The sequence below is a fragment of the Buceros rhinoceros genome, unplaced genomic scaffold (genome assembly GCF_000710305.1).
Source record: "Buceros rhinoceros silvestris isolate BGI_N320 unplaced genomic scaffold, ASM71030v1 scaffold4454, whole genome shotgun sequence".
NCBI lineage: Eukaryota > Metazoa > Chordata > Aves > Bucerotiformes > Bucerotidae > Buceros > Buceros rhinoceros.
This window is the reverse complement of record NW_010408667.1, coordinates 30578-36486: the sequence shown is the minus strand read 5'-3', so window position 1 is coordinate 36486 and position 5909 is coordinate 30578.

Below are 5909 nucleotides of genomic sequence, written 5' to 3'. Positions count from 1 at the left end.
TTCCTGATATAGCAGTCATGGGTTGTTTACAGAAAATCAAAAGGCAATACACTGAAAACTGATGAATCATGTCCAAACTCCATGGAGCTAGAGAGAAATTTGCCCTGGTTGCTCACTGCTCCGTCATTACCTTTTGCTGGAATTTCTTATTTTCCTTTGGAGCCTGTGAAATGGCGTCACCAGAACCAGGCTGAACCACAACTGAGTGTAAACCGCATCTGGGATAGAAATACCTGTTTTGTTACAGGTGTTGTGTCTGCTCAACTATTAAGCAGCACACATCTTTTAATAAAGGCTGAAGTCTAGGACTACTTAGTCTGGGCCTGTTTAAGGCTCTTTGGGAGTATTTGTACTCTTTCAAGCATCAATAAATCATGCTCCAAATAGGATTGAGATTAAGTTGTAAGGGACAATGTTTTGCCTTATTTTGTTAGAATGCTGACACACCTTACAAAACAAATGAGATTTTCTCCCTCCTCCTTCTTCTCCTTCAAGGTGAGTAACACTTACTGCAGGAGTCTAGATCTGTTCCTGATAGATGAGCAGTGTTTATAGTAAATAACACAATTACATATATATTTGTAGAAATAACTTAAAGAATTCTTCTAATCAAAATTCAGTACTACAGCATCACACAGTAAGGATCTACCAGTGTATTAATGGGAACATCACTATTTTGATAACATTACTTCAGCTCTTTAAAGTGTACTTAGAAGTTGATGATCTTTATCTGAGCGATCCACTATGACGTTACAGATTTATTCTCCTTCTATTCCCCTTTTTAATAATGGGGACAATACTAAAGGATCAACAGCAAAGATCCTAACTGATCATCCCCACCCCCAATTTTAGTTGTTGTTGTTTTTCTTTGCAACCACTTCTACATGTGTGTACCCTGTGAGCACACAGTCTAAAATGGCAGATGAAGAAAAGGTGAAGCAGTAACTTAAACATGTACACAAACTTCTTTTCTTAGGAGATCTGCCTGTCTAGCACAGATGACAATTTACTTGAACGCTCTTGAACCTCTGCAATTCAATGAAATAAGTTATTCCCAGGCCTGTCCCCATCACTTCTGTCCCAGGCTGTGGTGCTAGAAGAAAGTCAGAGCAAACAGAAGGGCTGTTGATCTCTGCTGCTGCACAAAAAATGGAAAGTCATCAAGGTAAAGGGGAAACATTTCTCCCTGCATCTTTAAAGAACACTTTATGACTACAAAGAGTTTGTATGAACTGTTGTGTGACCTTAATGCTGAGTTAGGATTAAGTCATCATGCAATTTTGATACCCTGCAATGTTCAAGGTTTGTTGAACACTTCTAACAGGGAAATAAAAGCTGAGGGTTCAGTTTGGACCTCTCTATTTCTGAATAGCTCTAGACCCTTCAAATCAGCTTTGGTACACACCGTCTCTGAAATCCAGGAATATAATGTAAAAGAAGAAAAAAATGAGACTGAACAATGGAGGATATTCTGTAATGAAGCTCAAAGGAGATGACACTTGGAAATTCCTCGTGCACTTGCTATAGCCTTCCCAAAAGGATGCAGGGGCACATCTCTTGTGTTATGTGTCTTGTGCTATACTCCTAGGAGAGCAACGAAGGAAGAGAACATTAGACGTAACATTCACGTCTCATCCTTTGATTTTCAGTACATACTTCCCTTTTAAGGTTGCTGGCAAAGTTTGCAGTGGCATAGTGGACATCAAAATGCAGTCCTGGGTCTAGCATCAGCAGATGACTGGGCTGGAAATAGGTCTCTGCTCCAGCAGAGCTCATGGGCAGCAGGGGGGTTGGCTTTCCAGACAGAAAATCTTGAGGAATCTAAGGGAAATCCTTATCTTGATTTCCAGTACTGTAGGCACGTGGCTCCTTGATGAGAATTAGCAGTTTCAAAGTCTTATACAGTAACAGCAGGAAGAGCCCTGTCCAAGGGGACAAACCTCCAGACTGTGATATCTCGTGCACAGGTGATACATGCTAGTGAAGGCTCTTCAGACTGCTAAAAAGCAGAGCACTCTCCCAGCCAACCAATACAATCATTCAAGACATAGAAAGGAGATGAACATGAAATGGACTTGTCATTCTTTATCACTCGTTCAGAATAGAAAGAATAAAACCAGACCTTCTCTCTCCTTGGCTTCTGAAAAGTGAGGAGAGAGGAAACATTTCCTGAGTTACGGTGGAGATGAAACCTATAGTTTGTTACAATGAACTGAATCAGACGGCTGACTAGACCGACAGGAGTCTGAAAGGAAATATCAACACCTGAAAAAGCAGCAGTTTTCAGGTATGAAGTGTTTTATTGTTAACTTCATGCATGCATGAGGTATGAGAGAGGTAAGCTGATTCGGAAATAGTAGTTTCCTTATTTCAAAACATCAGTAACAATGTATATTCTAAATGCATGGGTGAATCCTGTAATAATACTTTATATTTTCACCCAATACGGCAGAAACACACCGCAAACATTAATAAGCTCCTGGCTTGATTCCCCACACACGCCAAACATTAATAAGCTATCAGCTTGATTCCCCAACTGCAAAATGCCTGGCATGGTCGCTGACATTTATGCAGTAAAAGGGTAAACCCTAAAACCCCTTCTGTCCCCCAGAAGTAAATGCTGTTGTTTACCTTTCCTCCCTCCCAGTTAAGCACCTTGATGCACAGTGGTGGTGGGACTCACCAAACCCCCCAGCGGAGCAGCAGAAGAGTCAGGACACCAACACAGTGCTCCTCTGCCCTGCCCTGCACTAGGACTTTGCCATCAGAACAAACAAATCGTGGTCACACATAGAACCACAGAATCATAGAATCACGTGGTTGGAAGAGCCTTTAAGATCATCAACTCCAGCTCTTCACCATGCACTGCCAGGGTCCCTAAACCATGTCACACATCTGCATGTCTTCTAAACACTTCCAGGGATGGGGACTCCACCACCTACCTGGGCAACCTGTTCCAGTGGCTTGACAACTCCCTCGATAAAGAAGTTTTTCCTGATATCTAACCTAGATCTCCCCTGATGCAACTTAAGGCCATTTCCTCTCACCCTGTCACTTCTCACATAGCAGAAGAGGCCATCTCCCACCTCTCTACAACCTCCTTTCAGGCAGTTGTAGAGAGCATCCTGGCTCCTTCAAGAGAGCCACTATCCCCAAAGGCCAGGGACACCACCTGGCAGCATTGGGCACTCTTGCCCTTGTCTCCACCATGGTGAGATCCTGCACACTGTCTGGCACTGCAGGGGACAGAGCTGGGACAGCACTAGCACTCTTTCTGCAGAACTGCTCCTCAGGAGCTGGGACTTAATGCTCTTGGCCCAATTGATAGCACCAGCACTGGCAGAAAGGTGGCTGCCTGAGCCTGCACTGCCACGAGAACGTGACAGGGAGCAGGCTGGGCAGCTGCGCTTGTAGATCAGTCCCCTTCAGACCAGAGGCACACACCTCCCCCCCTCCCTCCTTTCCCCTCCAGCAAAACTAAGTTTACTTATGTAAACCAGACTGGGTTTGGTGCCTGCCCTGAAAAGCCATTTAACTACTGTCAGGGCTGGACGTCATTGTTGGCAATTATATCACCACTGAAGATGGATTTGGCTGCCTGCCAGTCCCAGCTCCTGTCCTCTTTGACCAGAGGAGAAGAAAAGCCACAGTAACTAAAACTTTTCATTTCCTCTGCAGGGTCTTGGACCTTTGGCATACAACTCCTGGCTTGTCACCTGCTCCTATCTCCCTGGGCAGCATCACAGGCTTGTGGCTGGCAGGAAAAAAAATGGCATAAGGAACAGCACAAGAGAGTTGGCTCTGCCTGCTCTGCCACAGCCTGGGCCTGCAGCACTGTAGTAAATGGCAGCACTTAGTGCTTGCATGCTGTTGGCGGGCTCCAAGTGTTTCACAAAAGCAGCTAAGAATTGCCATCCTGCCTTTTCTCCAGAAGCGAGGCACAGAGAGTCTCTGTACCTGCCCACGGTGGTGCTGCTATCCCTGCTCTAAGTGGGACTAAATGCCACACATTGTAACGTCTCTTAGGTGTGGTGAAATGTCATGCTTCCAGAAACCGCAGAGGAGCTCTGACTCTCCACACCAGTGCATGGTCTGGCGCAACCAGCAGCTTTGCTGAATGGGCTGCCTCCCACTTGGGCCAGCAGCTGTTAAACCAGGCCTAAGTTTGGCAATGAGTATGTGGGCATCTCTACTCTTTTGGCTGCGGGTTGTTTCTACAGACACTTCTTGTTGTGGTGGCTGAGGGAGGAAAGGGACAGCACCCACCTGCTCCTGCCTCAGCAGTGGTGGTCCCCCATCCCCGGTGCCTAAAAAAATTAACACATACTTTCCTTGTCCTGCCAAGCAGTATATCATACAAAAGTATGAGATGCTGAGATCATAACAAACCCAGAACTGGCTAGAGAGGGGCTTTCTTGTTCTATCTGCCTGCTCCTCTCCACAGAAATCGCTTTCACAAAAAGATAGATCTGGTCAACCATTAGAATTTCAGGTGAGGACCTCCTCTTGTCTAACCCGCAGCCTCCCGATACAAAACTGACAATACATTCCATCTCTTAATCACATTCTCCATATTTTTAAAAATGTGCTTTTGAGAGAACCACAATTGTTCACATAGTCAAGTTCAGTATGGCAAATTATTTCATACAAAAAATATGAGCAGTGACAAGTTTAATTAATATTCCTTTCTTCCCCCTGCACTCCTCACCTCCCAATGACCCCTGTCAAGTCACATGCTGCATGTGTAAAGAACACGCAACAGCCCCATAACATTGCATGGTGTGGAAGAGTTCCTTTGCGGCATAACTTACCAAGCACCTTTTAAAGAAAGCTGAGAAATAATTATTTGAAAGTAATTTAGAATAAAGTTTGCTTCAAAAGAACATGCTTAATGGTGGCTTTCCTAGCTCAAGCACTGGCCTGAGGTACCTTTACAGAAATTTTGTAAACACGTCTATGGAACTACATTTTGGATGCACGTTTCTTAAAGGTATGGGCTTTTCCGGGCTACAGGGGAGGCTCCGTGACACTAACATGAGTTCATCTCCTCAGTGATACGACTTGGTTGTATCCTGCTTACATGACCATTTCTCCACCCCTCTGGTTTCCAAGGCTGCCACTGCAGCAGCACCTCTCTCCGTCAAGTCTTCCCACCATGGGGGAGAAAACTGGGCAACACAGCACACAAATGTGATGGAGGGAAAGCCAGAACCAAGCCATGGTTTCACACAACATAGTCTGAATGGTTAAATCTCTGAAACAACCTGAGGAAGCCAACACCAATGTAGCTGTTATCGTGGGCATGAAGGAGGTAATGAGCAATCAGTAAAGGCGAGTTTCTATAACTGACCTTTTATAGGTTGTCCAAAATGGGTTAAAAATGATAAGGATCACATGAGTATGTTTAACTAACATACTTTAAGGCCATTACGCAGACATAGCTTGCATTTGAATACATCCTCTCCCACAGTAAACATCTATTTTTATAATAAGGACAGGAAGAACAATTACATCACCCACCCTGACTTCCTCTATAACACAAGCCTTTTTCAGTCAGACACTCCTGTGATTAACCGAAATTGAGTTTAATTAAAATATATCTTCTGGGAAGCTGGCCTTTCTTCTTTTGAAGGCTTTGAGGGAATGCAGGATCTACCATCTCACATGGTAGTTTGCCCTGATTTGCGTTAAAATATTGCTTATCTTCCTTACATAGAAGAGTTTTGAAATATGCCAGAGCTTGATCACCTCAGGGGCTGCCATCAAACTTGCAGGTCCTGCCATTGCAAGAAGGAGAAGCATACAGAGCCAGAGTCCTCACATTTACTGCCCAGACCAGATTGCTGCTATGAGTGGTCTCAAGATTTGTCTGACAGCAAATGGTCTTGCCTAAGTTGTTCATCTCTGGG